This window comes from Oculina patagonica, chromosome 10 (genome assembly GCF_052425735.1).
Source record: "Oculina patagonica isolate OP01 chromosome 10, crgOcupat, whole genome shotgun sequence".
In the NCBI taxonomy this organism is placed as follows: Eukaryota; Metazoa; Cnidaria; class Anthozoa; order Scleractinia; family Oculinidae; genus Oculina; species Oculina patagonica.
In genome coordinates this window covers 18,349,835-18,370,014 of record NC_135767.1, presented here as the reverse complement: position 1 = coordinate 18,370,014, position 20,180 = coordinate 18,349,835, and the positions used below count along the sequence as shown (strand labels likewise).

Below are 20,180 nucleotides of genomic sequence, written 5' to 3'. Positions count from 1 at the left end.
AGTAGTTATTGGACAAAATTATGTACCAAAACTATTTACACCTGATTGCAAGCTTTTGTGTTACTGCTTTAAATATCTTATCGAAAGAAATCTTTTCTAACAACACCACACATCGAAAACACATTTTGAAGTTCCGCTGAATTCCACTGAATCGCTTAAAAGAGGTAAGCTTTTGCCCATAGCTTGTGAACTTTAAATATCATTTTCTCAGACTCTGATAAGAAATTGTTGTACCAGAATTATTTTCACCTTATTGCAAACTTTTTTGTTACTGCTTCAAATATCTTATCAAAAGAAATCTTTTCTAACAACACCACACATCGAAAACACATTTTGAAGTTCCGCTGAATTCCACTGAATCGCTTAAGACGAATTTACAAAATGGCTACACGTGAGATTTTGCCCATACCTTGTGAACTTTGAAATTCATTTTCTCAGACTCTGATAAGAAATTGTTGTTGGCGTTATCACGGATAATTACTTACATCTTTACCTTTTATTAAGGGTAGGAAATAACGCAATAGGATTTAAATTATTCTGGAAATTGATTTTTGTCCAACTTTAATAAATATTACTCGACTTCCTAGTGGATTCCGTCTTAAGTCCTTAACAGACAAACATGAAAGAATGATGTTTCTTACATGAAGCAGGGCCGTACCTAGGATTTTTTGTCCGCGGGGGCAACTTTTCCTGGCGGGGGCAACTGGGTTTTTTTAGTCTTATATTTTACGTCATTCTATTCCTTTCTCGGGAAGATATAAACTCACAATTGACCTCGCTCCCAATGTGTGGCTTCAATAGCTCAGTTGGTACAGCATCGTACCGGTACCGCAGAGGTCACGGGTTCGAATCGCGAACAACTTGTTGTACAAGGGCAAATTTTGTCAAAACGGACAAATCATCAAAGGGGCCATTGTCCTGCCTCAAGGCAGGACAATTCATGACAAGTCGCATTCCCATGCCCCTCGTTATGCCAGATAACAATACGTTGTTGATTGGCTATTGTGTTTGGCCCAAATTGCACCGAAAAACAACACAATCTTTTCGCGAGAGGCAAAGCATATTTATAAGTGAAATGTTTCGGCCAAATGTAAGAATGAGAAAAGGAAAAGTTATCTTGAGACGACTCATTATTCTACTGCATGAGAACACGCGTACTTTAAATGCGAATTGTTTTAGAATTTTTTACTGCGTTTTACTGCATATTTGATGTTTGCCCAAGACGGCCGTGTTGAGAAATGTACAGAAATGTCAGAAGCACGTGCTGAGCTATTGTACTAATAATTACATCTTTTGTTTTCTTCAAAATGTCTCTGACTTGTCGCGACAATTTTATAGTTGATGTGATGTCGCACACGATTTTATCAACTCAATAAATGTAGATTTTGTTTTTGTCAAAAATGTTATGACATTTAAAACTTGTCCGCTATTACGATTCGGCCCCTACTTGCTCTCTGCAACAATTGACACATAAATGATGAAATTTACCAATTGTTACAAAACTTGTCCGCTAGTGCGAATCGCCCCTTACTTACTTGGGTGGTGAGTTCCTTATGGAAATCACGTTATCTGGAGGCAGCATATTTACTTCGTGCTGGATTATTCTGTCTTACTTAGGTGGTGAGATCATTATGGAACTCATGTTATCTGAGGGCACATATTGACCTCTTGCTAGATTATTAACCCTTTCACTCCTAAACGTGCATTCAGGCGCTATTTGGAGGTACAGTCATTGATTCACTTGTGACGTCATCAATAAGCACGTTAGTGGAATTTCGTGATAAGAATCTGACAGAGCTTGGATCGACCTTTCTATAGGACTGTTCATTTTGAATATCGGTTGCATTCTGACAGAGCTAATCAAAGAAAAGCACAATCCATTTTTGGTGCAAAACCGTTGCTTAAACAGGCCAGTACACCTGTACTTGGTCAAGGTCCCCTTTCCAGTGTTTTCCAATGATAACGTCAAAACTTTTTTGGCCAAAAGAAAGGATATGAAGAGTAGAAAGTGAGGAGAATAAGAAGGCAAGAAAAAAGAAAGCAAAAGGGGCAAAAAAACAATTTGGAACGGTTCAGCAAATTTTGGCCACATTTTGGCTTATGCGCATGCACCAAAGTAAGATATTGTACGTTTTTACACAGAATCTTTATCAAAATGTTGCTGAAGTGTAAAAAAGTGCTTCTTTGGCAAAGTTGAGGTAAATTCAAGACCATAGTACCAAAATTTCAGTTTAGCGGCTAAAAAAAGCGTTTTGGGGGGAAAATTTGGGTGTCAAAGGGTTAAGTCTTACTTGGGTGGTAAGTTCCTTATGGACCTCATGTTATCGGATTGGAGCATATTGACCTCGTGCCAGATTATTTTGTATTGCTGGAGTGGTGAGTTTTTTATGGAACTTATGTTATCCGAGGGCACCAAATTGACCTCGCGCCAGATTATCCCGTTTTCTTGAGAGGTGAGTTCCTTATGGACCTCATGTTACTGGAGGTTAGTATATTGACCTCGTACCACATTAATCTGTCTTACTTGGGTGGGGAGTTCCTTATTGAACTCAGGTTATCTGAGGTCAGCATATTGACCTCTTGTTAGATTATTCCGTGTTACTTGGTTGGTGAGTTCCTTATGGAACTTATGTTATCTGAGACCAGCATATTAACCTCCTGCTGGGTTTTGTGAAACTCTTGTTATCGTTGGGCGAAATATATCATCCTCGCCCTATATTATTCTGTCTAACTTGGGTGGTTAGTTCCTTATGGAACTATTGTTATCTGAGGACAGCATATTGCCCTCCTGCTAGATAATTCTGTTTTACTTACTTGTGTGGTGAGTTCCTTATGGAACTCATGTTATCTGAGGTCAGCATATTGACCTCGTGTTGGATTATTCCGTTTTACTTGGGTGGTGAGTTCTTTATGGAACTCATGTTATCTGTGGTCAGCATATTGCCCTCGTGCTAGATAATTCTGTCTTACTTACTTTGGTGGCGAGTTTCTTATGAAACTCATGTTATCTGAGGTCAGCACATTGAACTCGTGCTAGATTTTTCTGTCTTACTTAGTTGAGTGGTGAGTTCTTTAGAGAGCTCAAGTTATCTGAGGGCAGAATATTGACATCGTGCTAGATTATTCTGTCTTATTTACTTTGCCGGTCAGATCTTTAGGGAACTCATGTTTTCTGAGGTCAAGTCTTGAAGTTCAATATTTGAACCCGTGCCAAATATAAGTTCAGTATTTGAACGCGTGTCCAGATCATAAAACGCGATATTTGAACAAGTATTAAAATCGTGAAGTTCAATAATTAAACACGTGTCCAAATCTTAAAGTTCAATAATTGAAAACGTTACCAAATCTCGAAGTTCAATATTTGAACGTGTGTCCAAATCATGAAGTTCAATATTTGAACGCGTGTCCAAATCTTAAAGCTCAATATAATGCTTGTCCAGATCATGCATGAATTTCAAAATTTGAACAACAGTCTAAATCTTGAAATTTAATATTTGAACGCCAATCCAAATCTTGAAGTCCAATATTTGAAAAAGTGTCCAAATCTTAAAGTTCAATATTTGAACGCGTGTCCAAATCTTGAAGTTCAATATTTGAACGAGCAGCAAAATCTTGAAGTTTACGATTTGAATGAGCGTCAAAATATTGAAGTTCATCGAGATTTGATCGAGCGTCGAAATTTTGAAGTTCAATATTTGAACATTTGTCAAAATCATGAAGTTCAATATTTAAACGAGCGTCAAAATCTTGAAGTTCATCAAGATTTGATCGAGCGTCAAAATCTTGAATTTCAATATTTGAACATTTGTCAAAGTCATGAAGTTCAATATTTGAACGGACGTCAAAATCTTGAATTCCAATATTTTAACGGTCGTCAAAATCTTGAAGTGCAATATTTTAACGGACGTCAAAATCTTGAAGTTCAATATTTTAACGGACGTCAAAATCTTGAATTGCAATATTTTAACGGACGTCAAAATCTTGAAGTGCAATATTTTAACGGACGTCAAAATCTTGAAGTGCAATATTTTAACGAACGTCAAAATCTTGAAGTGCAATATTTTAACGGACGTCAAAATCTCGAAATTCAATATTTGAACGAGCGTCAAAATCTTAAAGTTCGGTATTTGAACGAGCTTTAAAATCTTGAAGTTCGATATTTTAACGGACGTCAAAATCTTAAAGTGCAATATTTTAACGGACGTCAAAACCTTAAAGTTCAATATTTGAACGGACGTCAAAATCTTGAAGTTCGGTATTTGAACGAGTTTCAAAATCTTAAAGTTCGATATTTGAACGGACGTCAAAATCTTGAAGTTCGGTATTTGAACGGACGTCAAAATCTTGAAGTTCGGTATTTGAACGGACGTCGAAATCTTGAAGTTCAAAATTTGAACGGACGTCAAAATCTTGAAGTTCAGTATTTGAACGGACTTCCAAATCTTGAAGTTCAATATTTGAACGCACATCAAAATGTTGAAGTACAATATTTTAACGGACGTCAAAATCATGAAGTTCAATATTTGAACGGACATCAAAATCTTGAAGTTCAATATTTGAACGGACGTCAAAATCTTGAAGTTCAATATTTGAACGGACGTCAAAATCTTGAAGTTCAATATTTGAACGGACGTCAAAATCTTGAATTGCAATATTTTAACGGACGTCAAAATCTTAAAGTTCAATATTTTAACGGACGTGAAAACCTTGAAGTGCAATATCTGAACGGACCTCAAAATCTTGAAGTTCGATATTTTAACGGACGTTAAAATCTTGAAGTTCAATATTTTAACGGACGTCAAAATCTATGATCTTGAAGTGCAATATTTGAACGAGCGTCAAAATCTTAAAGTTCGGTATTTGAACGAGCTTTAAAATCTTCAAGTTCCATATTTTAACGGACTTCAAAATCTTGAAGTGCAATATTTTAACGGACGTCAAAATCTTGAAGTTCAATATTTGAACGGACGTCAAAATCTTGAAGTTCGGTATTTGAACGAGCGTCAAAATCTTGAACTTCGATATTTGAACGGACGTCAAAATCTTGAACTTCGGTATTTAAACAGACGTCAAAATCTTGAACTTCAATATTTGAACAGACGTCAAAATCTTGAAGCTTGGTATTTGAACGGACGTGAAAATCTTAAAGTTCAATATTTTAACGGACGTCAAAATCTTGAAGTTCGGTATTTGAACGGACGTCAAAATCTTGAAGTTCGGTATTTGAACGGACGTCGAAATCTTGAAGTTCAATATTTGAACGGACGTCAAAATCTTGAAGTTCAGTATTTGAACGGACTTCAAAATCTTGAAGTTCAATATTTGAACGCACATCAAAATGTTGAAGTACAATATTTTAACGGACGTCAAAATCATGAAGTTCAATATTTGAACGGACATCAAAATCTTGAAGTTCAATATTTGAACGGACGTCAAAATCTTGAAGTTCAATATTTGAACGGACGTCAAAATCTTGAAGTTCAATATGTGAACGGACGTCAAAATCTTGAATTGCAATATTTTAACGGACGTCAAAATCTTGAAAGGCAATATTTTAACGGACGTCAAAATCTAGAAATGCAATATTTGAACGGACGTCAAAATCTTGAAGTTCAATATTTTAACGGACGTCAAAACCTTGAAGTGCAATATTTGAACGGACCTCAAAATCTTGAAGTTCAATATTTTAACGGACGTCAAAATCTATGATCTTGAAGTGCAATATTTTAACGGACGTCAAAATCTTGAAGTTCAATATTTTAACGGACGTCAAAAATCTTGAAGTGCAATATTTTAACGGACGTCAAAATCTTGAAGTGCAATATTTTAACGGACGTCGAAATCTTGAAGTGCAATATTTTAACGGACGTCAAAATCTTAAAGTTCAATATTTGAACAGACGTCAAAATCTTGCAGTTCAAAATTTTAACGGACGTCAAAATCTTGAAGTGCAACATTTAAAAGGACGTCAAAATCTTGAAGTTCAATATTTTAACGGACGTCAAATTCTTGAAGTGCAATAATTTAATGGAACTGAAAATCTTGCAGTTCAATATTTGAACGGACGTCAAAATCTTGAAGTTCGATATTTTAACGGACGTCAAAATCTTGAAGTTCGATATTTTAACGGACGTCAAAATCTTGAAGTTCAATATTTTAACGGACGTCAAATTCTTGAAGTGCAATAATTTAATGGAACTGAAAATCTTGCAGTTCAATATTTGAACGGACGTCAAAATCTTGAAGTTCGATATTTGAACGGACGTCAAAATCTTGAAGCTTGGTATTTGAACGGACGTGAAAACCTTCAAGTGCAATATTTGAACGAACGTCAAAATCTTGAAGTTCAATATTTTAACGGACGTCAAATTCTTGAAGTGCAATAATTTAATGGAACTGAAAATCTTGCAGTTCAATATTTGAACGGACGTCAAAATCTTGAAGTTCGATATTTGAACGGACGTTAAAATCTTGAAGTTCAATATTTTAACGGACGTCAAAATCTTGAAGTTCAATATTGGAACAAGCGTCAAAATCTCGAAGTTCAATATTTTAACGGACGTCAAAATCTTGAAGTTCAATATTTTGACGGACGTCAAAATCTTGAAGTGCAATAATTTAACGGAACTCAAAATCTTGAAGTTCAATATTTGAACGGACGTCAAAATCTTGAAGTTCGATATTTGAACGGACGTTAAAATCTTGAAGTTCAATATTTTAACGGACGTCAAAATCTTTAAGTGGAATAATTTAACGGAACTCAAAATCTTGAAGTGCAATATTTTAACGGAAGTCAAAATCTTGAAGTTCAATATTTTAACGGACGTCAAAATCTTGAAGTTCAATATTTGAACGAGCGTCAAAATCTTGAAGTTCAAAATTTTAACGGACGTCAAAATCTTGAAGTTCAATATTTTAAAGCTGATTTCCAGTCCGTACTGCGCAGACTCGGGGTTTGTTTTCGCATGACGAGCTTCTTGCGACTTTGAAATCCGCAGCAGGGTATGGGTTGTAATTTCCGGTCATTTGTGTTAAGTGGTTTTAGCGATCTGTCGTGACCGTGTACTTTGCGGTAATTGTGGTGTCGCAAATGTCACGGCGTGAGTAAATGAAAAAGACCAGATAATCTGGACATTTATGGAAGATGATCATGCGGTGTGAATATTTAACTAATAATACGGGAAACAAGGGTGAGAAAGAATGGCGGCATGTACGTGAGTCATCTCGTCACAAAGTGTTCGAACCTTCGCTTTCTAAGACTACAAATCGATGTGGTGTTTCGAATGAGTTGCCTTGCAGACTTATTCAAAATTCGTAGCCAGCACAGAGCCCGGTATTACATGTAAATCGTGGAGGTAACAATCTACGATCTAGCCGATCGTAAATATGGCGCGAAAGTCGATCGGCGAGAGACATCGTTTTCGTTCTTTTGTATTCTGACCATACCTCCGGCGAGGGAAAATTCGAAAGGCGATAAATTAAGCGGTTTAGTGGAGTTCCACGCGGTCCGAGACTTACAAATTCACATCCTTCGATGAAATGGTGGTAAGAAGTGAGTTTCCCGCCATCTTGTGCGAACGTCGCTGCAGTTTCTTAGTCACGCTGCAAATCAAAACGTTCACACGACTGCTTGAAGATATCGACTGTTTGGAAATCGACGACATGGAAAATGTAAGTCCTCATGATTGCTTTTTAAATTCTTCAGTTCTTAACATTTATTAGAAAAAAAATTGGCATGTATCAACTTACGAAATTGTATATTTTCAAGGTTTCGCATTTATTGATACATTTTTTGTCCACTTAATACACTAAAAAATTTAAAACTTTATAAACGGAAGCTAAACTCATAAATTTAAATCTTTGAGACCAAATACTGTTTGGTCAGCTTAGCCTCCTCAGGCTGTGGCTTTGTGAAAATTATTTCTCCAGGTGTTTCATTGAACATTAATTTTAATCTTTAACAGCAAATATTTTTGGCTTTTCCCTGAAGCAGCAGAGCAGCTTAGCCTTTTTAGGCTGTGGCTCTGTGAGAATTCTTTCTCCAGGTGTTTCATTGGGAACTTAAATTCACGCTTAAAACATTAAAAAAAAATAATTAAAATATTTTGAATTAAGTATCTTTTGGCTAAATATCCCTGAAGCAGCAGAGCAGCTTAGCCTTTTTTGGCTGTTGTTCTGTGAGAATTCTTTCTCCAGGTGGTTCATTGGGAACTAAAATTAAACATTTAGGCTTAAACACATTGAACATTAATTTTAATCTTTGACAGCACATTTTGTTTGGCTTTATCCGTGAAGCAGCAGAGCAGCTTAGCCTTTTAGGCTGTTGTTCTGCGAGAATTCTTTCTCCAGGTGTTTCATTGGGAACTAAAATTAAAAATTTAGGCTTAAACGCATTGAACATTAATTTTAATCTTTAACGGCAAATATTTTTGGCTTTCCCCTGAAGCAGCAGAGCAGCTTAGCCTTTTTAGGCTGTTGTTCTGTGAGAATTCTTTCTCCAGGTGTTTCATTGGGAACTAAAACTAAAAATTTAGGCTTAAACACATTGACACATTAAACATTAATTTTAAATTATCTTTATAGCACATTTTGTTTGGCTTTTCCCTGAAGCAGCAGAGCAGCTTAGCCTTTTTAGGCTGTTGTTCTGTGAGAATTCTTTCTCCAGGTGTTTCATTGGGAACTAAAATTAAAAATTTAGGCTTAAACACATTGAACAATAATTTTAAATTATCTTTAATAACACATTTTGTTTGGCTTTTTCCCTGAAGCAGCAGAGCAGCGTAGCCTTTTTAGGCTGTTGTTCTGTGAGAATTCTTTCTCCAGGTGTTTCATTGGGAACTAAAATTAAAAATTTAGGCTTAAACACATTGAACAATAATTTTAAATTATCTTTAATAGCACATTTTGTTTGGCTTTTTCCCTGAAGCAGCAGAGCAGCGTAGCCTTTTTAGGCTGTGGCTCTGTGAGAATTCTTTCTCCAGATGTTTCATTGGGAACTTCAATTGACAGGCTTTAAACAATTAAAAACATTTATTTAAATCTTTAAATGTTTTAAACCAAATATCGTTTGGCTTTATCCGTGAAGCAGCAGAGCAGCTTAGCCTTTTAGGCTGTGGCTCTGTGGGAATTCTAATTCTCCGGGTGTTTCATTGGGAGCTCAAATTGAGGCTTAAAAAGTAGACATTTAAAATTAAAGTCTTCCAGGCTGAATATTGCAATTGGTTGAATCCTAATTATTTAATGTCAACCTATCTCAAGTTGATTATCTCAATCATTAAGTTGAGTATTTAAACATGTTACATTTCAGTGTTACGTTCCGGGTCCCGCAAAGCTTCATCGTGTTTAGCCCAAAAGAAACGTTTCGCGAGTGAAAAAGCCGTCACGCCGCTTCCGGTATCTACAGTGGTATACTAGTATGTTGTTTTGAGGCTTTTGTTTTTCCCGCGTTTTGCGATGTAAGACATTTTAAGCGTCTGAAACTTTATCGCGAGTTAAGATGCCGTTGCGCTTTTTGAAAGCCGTTTCTTTGAGGATAAGAATAACATTTTATCTGAATGAGAATTTTGTTCTTACAAGGACACAATTTAGCGCCGGAAGTTGTTTTGTTTCGTAACCGAATAAGCCGCCATGCTTCCTGAACTACATCCCATTGCCAATTGGTCGGTTTTGCAAATAATTTTGGGTTATTTTCGTCTTTAACTAATCCGCTAGTTTCCTTGGTGAATGTTGTCTGTTTGCATCCTTGTTTTCCGACATTCTCGACTGTACTGTGGTATATTTTATCCTGTATTCTGTCGATCAATCTGGTTGACTTGACCATTTGCTGACAGATCGGTATTCGAGTAAATTGATTCCTTAACACATCTCTGGCGAAGAGGCGTCAAGGAATTTCATTCATACGTGTCGAAAAATCTAGACCCCCTGCTAATGTTCTGCAGTAAAACTGCAGAACATCGGCAGGGGTCAACGATTTCAAAGTCGCATGAAGCTCATCATGTTTGTTTTGAATTCGTTGAAACGTTACACTTCGGTGACAGCATACATGAAGTTTATTTAGTCCGCCATTACAGTTCGTTTGGTTCAAGAATTTCCGATGAGCTGAAACGTCGGTTTGAAATAGCTTCAAGGTTCCTCTACTCGTTATTATTTGTTTTGCAATGATATCTGGCGTTAATAATGAAGAAAAAGGTAAGTTTGTCGCGGAATTTTTAGTTTTGCTTGTAAACATTCCTTCGTGTTGGGCTCGCATAAACATTGCAGCCGAGATTGTGCAGTACGGACTGGAATTCATCTTTAACGGACGTCAAAATCTTGAAGTTCAATATTTTAACGGACGTCAAAATCTTGAAGTTCGGTATTTTAACGGACGTCAAAATCTTGAAGTTCGGTATTTGAACGGACGTCGAAATCTTGAAGTTCAATATTTGAACGGACGTCAAAATCTTGAAGTTCAGTATTTGAACGGACTTCAAAATCTTGAAGTTCAATATTTAAACGCACATCAAAATGTTGAAGTACAATATTTTAACGGACGTCAAAATCATGAAGTTCAATATTTGAACGGACATCAAAATCTTGAAGTTCAATATTTGAACGGACGTCAAAATCTTGAAGTTCAATATTTGAACGGACGTCAAAATCTTGAAGTTCAATATTTGAACGGACGTCAAAATCTTGAATTGCAATATTTTAACGGACGTCAAAATCATGAAGTTCAATATTTAAACGGACGTCAAAATATTGAAGTTCAATATTTGAACGGACGTCAAAATCTTGAAGTTCAATATTTGAACGGACGTCAAAATCTTGAATTGCAATATTTTAACGGACATCAAAATCTTGAAGGGCAATATTTTAACGGACGTCAAAATCTAGAAATGCAATATTTGAACGGACGTCAAAATCTTGAAGTTCAATATTTTAACGGACGTGAAAACCTTGAAGTGCAATATTTGAAGGGACCTCAAAATCTTGAAGTTCGATATTTTAACGGACGTTAAAATCTTAAAGTTCAATATTTTAACGGACGTCAAAATCTATGATCTTGAAGTGCAATATTTTAACGGACGTCAAAATCTTGAAGTTCAATATTTTAACGGACGTCAAAATCTTGAAGTGCAATATTTTAACGGACGTCAAAATCTTAAAGTTCAATATTTTAACGGACATCAAAATCTTGAAGTGCAATATTTTAACGGACGTCAAAATCTTAAAGTTCAATATTTGAACATCGTCAAAATCTTGCAGTTCGATATTTTAACGGACGTCAAAATGTTGAAGTTCAATATTTGAACGAGCGTCAAAATCTTGAAGTTTAATATTTTAACGGACGTCAAAATCTTGAAGTTCAATATTTTAACGGACGTAAAAATCTTGAAGTTCAATATTGGAACAAGCGTCAAAATCTCGAAGTTCAATATTTTAACGGACGTCAAAATCTTGAAGTTCAATATTTTAACGGACGTCAAAATCTTGAAGTTCAATATTTTAACGGACGTCAAAATCTTGAAGTTCAATATTTTAACGGACGTCAAAATCTTGAAGTGCAATATTTTAACGGAAGTCAAAATCTTGAAGTTCAATATTTTAACGGACGTCAAAAAGGTTAAAGTTCAATATTTTAACGGACGTCAAAATTTTGAAGTTCAATATTGGAACAGGCGTCAAAATCTCGAAGTTCGCTATTTTAACGGACGTCAAAATCTTGAAGTTCAATATTTTAACGGACGTCAACATCTTGAAGTGCAATATTTTAACGGAAGTCAAAATCTTGAAGTTCAATATTTTAACGGAAGTCAAAATCTTCAAGTTCAATATTTTAACGGACGACAAAATCTTGAAGTTCGATATTTTAACGGACTTCAAAATCTTGAAGTTCAATATTTGAAAGAGCGTCAAAATCTTGAAGTTCAAAATTTAAACGGACGTCAAAATCTTGAAGTTCAATATTTGAACAAGCGTCAAAATCTCGAAGTTCAATATTTTAACGGACGTCAAAATCTCGAAGTTCAATATTTTAACGAGTGTCAAAATCTTAAAGTTCGATATTTTAACGGACGTCAAAATCTTGAAGTTCAATATTTTAACGAGCGTCAAAATCTTGAGGTTCAAAATTTTAACGGACGTCAAAATCTTGAAGTTCAATATTTTAACGGACGACAAAATCTTGAAGTTCAATATTTTAACGCACGTCAAAATCTTGAAGTTCAATACTTTAACGGAAGTCAAAATCTTGAAGTTCAATATTTTAACGGACGTCAAAATCTTGAAGTTCAATATTGGAACAAGCGTCAAAAACTCGAAGTTCACTATTTTAACGGATGTCAAAATCTTGAATTTCGATATTTTAACGGACTTCAAAATCTTGAAGTTCAATATTTGAAAGAGCGTCAAAATCTTGAAGTTCAAAATTTTAACGGACGTCAAAATCTTGAAGTTCAATATTTGAACAAGCGTCAAAATCTCGAAGTTCAATATTTTAACGGACGTCAAAATCTTGAAGTTCAATATTTTAACGGGCGTCAAAATCTTGAAGTTCAATATTGGAACAAGCGTCAAAATCTCGAAGTTCAATATTTTAACGAGTGACAAAATCTTGAGGTTCAAAATTTTAACGGACGTCAAAATCTCGAAGTTCAATATTTTCACGGACGTCAAAATCTTGAAGTTCAATATTTTAACGGACGTCAAAATCTTGAAAAGCAATAATTTAACGGAAGTCAAAATCTTGAAGTTCGATATTTGAACGGACGTCAAAATCTTGAAGTTCAATATTTGAACGGACGTCAAAATCTTGAAGTTCGGTATGTGAACGAGCGTCAAAATCTTGAAGTTCGATATTTTAACGGACGTTAAAATTTTGAAGTTCAATACTTTAACGGACGTAAAAATCTTGAAGTTCAATATTTTAACGGACGTCAAAATCTTGAAGTGCAATAATTTAACGGAACTTAAAATCTTGAAGTTCAATATTTGAACGGACGTCAAAATCTTGAAGTTCGATATTTGAACGGACGTTAAAATCTTGAAGTTCAATATTTTAACGGACGTCAAATTCTTGAAGTGCAATAATTTAACGGAACTCAAAATCTTGAATTACAATATTTGAACGGACGTCAAAATCTTGAAGTTCGATATCTAAACGGACGTTGAAATCTTGAAGTTCAATATTTTAACGGACGTCAAAATCTTGAAGTTCAATATTTGAACGAGTGTCAAAATCTTGAGGTTCAAAATTTTAACGGACGTCAAAATCTCGAAGTTCAATATTTTAACGGACGTCAAAATCTTGAAGTTCAATATTGGAACAAGCGTCAAAATCTCGAAGTTCAATATTTCAAAATCTTGAAGTTCAATATTTTAACGGACGTCAAAATCTTGAAGTTCAATATTTGAACGGACGTCAAAATCTTGAAGTTCAATATTTGAACGGACGTCAAAATCTTGAAGTTCAATATTTGAACAAGCGTCAAAATCTCGAAGTTCAATATTTTTACGGACGTCAAAATCTTGAAGTTCAATATTTTAACGGGCGTCAAAATCTTGAAGTTCAATATTGGAACAAGCGTCAAAATCTCGAAGTTCAATATTTTAACGAGTGTCAAATTCTTGAGGTTCAATATTTTAACGGACGTCAAAATCTTGAAGTTCAATATTTTAACGGACGTCAAAATCTTGAAGTGCAATAATTTAACGAAAGTCAAAATCTTGAAGTTCGATATTTGAACGGACGTCAAAATCTTCAAAAGTTCAATATTTGAACGGACGTCAAAATCTTGAAGTTCGGTATGTGAACGAGCGTCAAAATCTTGAAGTTCGATATTTTAACGGACGTTAAAATCTTGAAGTTCAATACTTTAACGGAAGTCAAAATCTTGAAGTTCAATATTTTAACGGACGTCAAAATCTTGAAGTTCAATATTGGAACAAGCGTCAAAAACTCGAAGTTCACTATTTTAACGGACGTCAAAATCTTGAATTTCGATATTTTAACGGACTTCAAAATCTTGAAGTTCAATATTTGAAAGAGCGTCAAAATCTTGAAGTTCAAAATTTTAACGGACGTCAAAATCTTGAAGTTCAATATTTGAACAAGCGTCAAAATCTCGAAGTTCAATATTTTAACGGACGTCAAAATCTTGAAGTTCAATATTTTAACGGGCGTCAAAATCTTGAAGTTCAATATTGGAACAAGCGTCAAAATCTCGAAGTTCAATATTTTAACGAGTGTCAAAATCTTGAGGTTCAAAATTTTAACGGACGTCAAAATCTTGAACTTCAATATTTTAACGGACGTCAAAATCTTGAAGTGCAATAATTTAACGGAATTCAAAATCTTGAATTTCGATATTTGAACGGACGTCAAAATCTTGAAGTTCAATATTTGAACGGACGTCAAAATCTTGAAGTTCGGTATGTGAACGAGCGTCAAAATCTTGAAGTTCGATATTTTAACTGACGTTAAAATTTTAAAGTTCAATACTTTAACGGAAGTCAAAATCTTGAAGTTCAATATTTTAACGGACGTCAAAATCTTGAAGTTCAATATTGGAACAAGCGTGAAAAACTCGAAGTTCACTATTTTAACGGACGTCAAAAACTTGAAGTTCAATATTTTAACGGACGTCAAAATCTTGAAGTTCAATATTGGAACAAGCGTCAAAATCTCGAAGTTCAAAATTTTAACGGACGTCAAAAACTTGAAGTTCAATATTTTAACGGACGTCAAAATCTTGAAGTTCAATATTGGAACAAGCGTCAAAATCTCGAAGTTCAATATTTTAACGGACGTCAAAATCTTGAAGTTCAATATTTTAACGGACGTCAAAATCTTGAAGTGCAATAACTTAACGGAAGTCAAAATCTTGAAGTTCAATATTTGAACGGACTTCAAAATCTTGAAATTAAATATTTGAACGGACGACAAAATCTTGAAGTTCGGTATGTGAACGAGCGTCAAAATCTTGAAGTTCGATATCTTAACGGACGTTAAAATCTTGAAGTTCCATACTTTAACGGAAGTCAAAATCTTGAAGTTCAATATTTTAACGGACGTCAAAATCTTGAAGTGCAATAATTTAACGGAAGTCAAAATCTTGAAGTTCAATATTTGAACGGACTTCAAAATCTTGAAATTCAATATTTGAACGGACGTCAAAATCTTGAAGTGCAATAATTTAACGGAAGTCAAAATCTTGAAGTTCAATATTTGAACGGACTTCAAAATCTTGAAATTCAATATTTGAACGGACGTCAAAATCTTGAAGTTCGGTATGTGAACGAGCGTCAAAATCTTGAAGTTCGATATTTTAAGGGACGTTAAAATCTTGAAGTTCAATACTTTAACGGAAGTCAAAATCTTGAAGTTCAATATTTTAACGGACGTCAAAATCTGGAAGTTTAATATTGGAACAAGCGTCAAAATCTCGAAGTTCAATATTTTAACGGACGTCAAAATCTTTAAGTTCAATATTTTAACGGACGTCAAAATCTTGAAGTGCAATAACTTAACGGAAGTCAAAATCTTGAAGTTCAATATTTGAACGGACTTCAAAATCTTGAAATTAAATATTTGAACGGACGACAAAATCTTGAAGTTCGGTATGTGAACGAGCGTCAAAATCTTGAAGTTCGATATCTTAACGGACGTTAAAATCTTGAAGTTCAATACTTTAACGGAAGTCAAAATCTTGAAGTTCAATATTTTAACGGACGTCAAAATCTTGAAGTTTAATCTTGGAACAAGCGTCAAAATCTCGAAGTTCAATATTTTCACGGACGTCAAAATCTTGAAGTTCGATATTTTAACGGACGTCAAAATCTTGAAGTGCAATATTTGAACGGAAGTCAAAATCTTGAAGTTCAATATTGGAACAAGCGTCAAAATCTCGAAGTTCAATATTTTAACGGACGTCAAAATCTTGAAGTTCGGTATGTAAAGAGCGTCAAAATCTGGAAGTTCGATATTTTAAAAGACGTTAAAATTTTGAAGTTCAATATTTTAACGGATGTCAAAATCTTGAAGTTCAATATTTTAACGGACGTCAAAATCTTGAAGTTCAATATTTTAACGGACGTCAAAATCTTGAAATTCAAAATTTTAACGGACGTCAAAATCTTGAAGTTCAATATTTGAACAAGCGTCAAAATCTCGAAGTTCACTATTTTAACGGACGTCAAAATCTTGAAGTTCAATATTTTAACGGGCGTCAAAATCTTGAAGTTCGATATTTTAACAGACGTCAAAATCTTGAAGTTCGGTGTGTGAACGAGCGTCAAAATCTGGAAGTTCGATATTTTAAAAGACGTTAAAATTTTGAAGTTCAATATTTTAACGGATGTCAAAATCTTGAAGTTCAAAATTTTAACGGACGTCAAAATCTTGAAGTTCAATATTTTAACGGGCGTCAAAATCTTGAAGTTCAATATTTTAACGGACGTCAAAATCTTGAAGTTCAATATTGGAACAAGCGTCAAAATCTCGAAGTTCAATATTTTAACGTACGTCAAAATCTTGAAGTTCAATATTTTAACGGACGTCAAAATCTTGAAGTTCAATATTTTAACGGACGTCAAAATCTTGAAGTGCAATAACTTAACGGACGTCAAAATCTTGAAGTTCAATATTTGAACGGACTTCAAAATCTTGAAATTCAATATTTGAACGGACGTCAAAATCTCGAAGTTCAATATTTTAACGGACGTCACAACTTTGATGTTCAATATTTTAACGGGCGTCAAAATCTTGAAGTTCGATATTTTAACGGACGTCAAAATCTTGAAGTTCGGTATGTGGACGAGCGTCAAAATCTGGAAGTTCGATATTTTCAAGACGTTAAAATTTTGAAGTTCAATATTTTAACGGATGTCAAAATCTTGAAGTTCAAAATTTTAACGGACGTCAAAATCTTGAAGTTCAATATTTTAACGGACGTCAAAATCTTGAAGTTCAATATTTTAACGGACGTCAAAATCTTGAAGTTCAATATTGGAACAAGCGTCAAAATCTCGAAGTTCAATATTTTAACGGACGTCAAAATCTTGAAGTTCAATATTTTAACGGACGTCAAAATCTTGAAGTGCAATAACTTAACGGAAGTCAAAATCTTGAAGTTCAATATTTGAACGGACTTCAAAATCTTGAAATTCAATATTTGAACGGACGTCAAAATCTTGAAGTTCGGTATGTGAACGAGCGTCAAAATCTTGAAGTTCGATATCTTAACGGACGTTAAAATCTTGAAGTTCAATACTTTAACGGAAGTCAAAATCTTGAAGTTCAATATTTTAACGGACGTCAAAATCTTGAAGTTTAATCTTGGAACAAGCGTCAAAATCTCAAAGTTCAATATTTTCACGGACGTCAAAATCTTGAAGTTCAATATTTTAACGGACGTCAAAATCTTGAAGTGCAATATTTGAACGGAAGTCAAAATCTTGAAGTTCAATATTGGAACAAGCGTCAAAATCTCGAAGTTCAATATTTTAACGGACGTCAAAATCTTGAAGTTCGGTATGTGAACGAGCGTCAAAATCTGGAAGTTCGATATTTTAAAAGACGTTAAAATTTTGAAGTTCAATATTTTAACGGATGTCAAAATCTTGAAGTTCAATATTTTAAAGGACGTCAAAATCTTGAAGTTCAATATTTTAACGGACGTCAAAATCTTGAAATTCAAAATTTTAACGGACGTCAAAATCTTGAAGTTCAATATTTGAACAAGCGTCAAAATCTCGAAGTTCACTATTTTAACGGACGTCAAAATCTTGAAGTTCAATATTTTAACGGGCGTCAAAATCTTGAAGTTCGATATTTTAACAGACGTCAAAATCTTGAAGTTCGGTATGTGAACGAGCGTCAAAATCTGGAAGTTCGATATTTTAAAAGACGTTAAAATTTTGAAGTTCAATATTTTAACGGATGTCAAAATCTTGAAGTTCAAAATTTTAACGGACGTCAAAATCTTGAAGTTCAATATTTTAACGGGCGTCAAAATCTTGAAGTTCAATATTTTAACGGACGTCAAAATCTTGAAGTTCAATATTGGAACAAGCGTCAAAATCTCGAAGTTCAATATTTTAACGTACGTCAAAATCTTGAAGTTCAATATTTTAACGGACGTCAAAATCTTGAAAATCAATATTTTAACGGACGTCAAAATCTTGAAGTGCAATAACTTAACGGAAGTCAAAATCTTGAAGTTCAATATTTGAACGGACTTCAAAATCTTGAAATTCAATATTTGAACGGACGTCAAAATCTCGAAGTTCAATATTTTAACGGACGTCAGCATCTTGAAATTCAAAATTTTAACGGACGTCAAAATCTTGAAGTTCAATATTTGAACAAGCGTCAAAATCTCGAAGTTCACTATTTTAACGGACGTCAAAATCTTGACGTTCAATATTTTAACGGGCGTCAAAATCTTGAAGTTCGATATTTTAACGGACGTCAAAATCTTGAAGTTCGGTATGTGAACGAGCGTCAAAATCTGGAAGTTCGATATTTTAAAAGACGTTAAAATTTTGAAGTTCAATATTTTAACGGATGTCAAAATCTTGAAGTTCAATATTTTAACGGACGTCAAAATCTTGAAGTTCAATATTTTAACGGACGTCAAAATCTTGAAGTTCAATATTTTAACGGACGTCAAAATCTTGAAGTTCAATATTGGAACAAGCGTCAAAATCTCGAAGTTCAATATTTTAACGGACGTCAAAATCTTGAAGTTCAATATTTTAACGGACGTCAAAATCTTGAAGTGCAATAACTTAACGGAAGTCAAAATCTTGAAGTTCAATATTTGAACGGACTTCAAAATCTTCAAATTAAATATTTGAACGGACGACAAAATCTTAAAGTTCGGTATGTGAACGAGCGTCAAAATCTTGAAGTTCGATATCTTAACGGACGTTAAAATCTTGAAGTTCAATACTTTAACGGAAGTCAAAATCTTGAAGTTCAATATTTTAACGGACGTCAAAATCTTGAAGTGCAATAATTTAACGGAAGTCAAAATCTTGAAGTTCAATATTTGAACGGACTTCAAAATCTTGAAATTCAATATTTGAACGGACGTCAAAATCTTGAAGTGCAATAATTTAACGGAAGTCAAAATCTTGAAGTTCAATATTTGAACGGACTTCAAAATCTTGAAATTCAATATTTGAACGGACGTAAAAATCTTGAGATTCGGTATGTGAACGAGCGTCAAAATCTTGAAGTTCGATATCTTAACGGACGTTAAAATCTTGAAGTTCAATACTTTAACGGAAGTCAAAATCTTGAAGTTCAATATTTTAACGGACGTCAAAATCTTGAAGTTTAATATTGGAACTAGCGTCAAAGTCTCGAAGTTCAATATTTTAACGGACGTCAAAATCTTGAAGTTCAATATTTTAACGGACGTCAAAATCTTGAAGTGCAATATTTGAACGGAAGTCAAAATCTTGAAGTTCAATATTGGAACAAGCGTCAAAATCTCGAAGTTTAATATTTTAACGGACGTCAAAATCTTGAAGTGCAATATTTGAACGGAAGTAAAAATCTTGAAGTTCAATATTGGAACAAGCGTCAAAATCTCGAAGTTCAATATTTTAACGGACGTCAAAATCTTGAAGTTCAATATTTTAACGGACGTCAAAATCTTGAAGTGCAATATTTGAACGGAAGTCAAAATCTTGAAGTTCAATATTGGAACAAGCGTCAAAATCTCGAAGTTCAATATTTTAACGGACGTCAAAATCTTGAAGTGCAATATTTGAACGGAAGTCAAAATCTTGAAGTTCAATATTGGAACAAGCGTCAAAATCTCGAAGTTCAATATTTTAACGGACGTCAAAATCTTGAAGTTCAATATTTTAACGGACGTCAAAATCTTGAAATTCAAAATTTTAACGGACGTCAAAATCTTGAAGTTCAATATTTGAACAAGCGTCAAAATCTCGAAGTTCAATATTTTAACGGACGTCACAACTTTGAAGTTCCATATTTTAACGGGCGTCAAAATCTTGAAGTTCGATATTTTAACGGACGTCAAAATCTTGAAGTTCGGTATGTGAACGAGCGTCAAAATCTGGAAGTTCGATATTTTAAAAGACGTTAAAATTTTGAAGTTCAATATTTTAACGGATGTCAAAATCTTGAAGTTCAAAATTTTAACGGACGTCAAAATCTTGAA

At 34.1% G+C, this 20,180-nt stretch overlaps 1 long non-coding RNA gene across 1 annotated transcript in view; it reads left to right on the top strand.

Annotated features, from left to right (window-relative positions):
* The first annotated feature begins 924 nt into the window (after positions 1-924).
* The window catches only part of LOC144629273 (uncharacterized), an 84,381-nt gene continuing 65,125 nt past the window's right edge, over positions 925-20,180 (top strand). The window contains exon 1 of the long non-coding RNA XR_013566342.1: positions 925-987. This is a non-coding gene — a long non-coding RNA (uncharacterized LOC144629273). The remainder of the gene's footprint in view (positions 988-20,180) is intronic.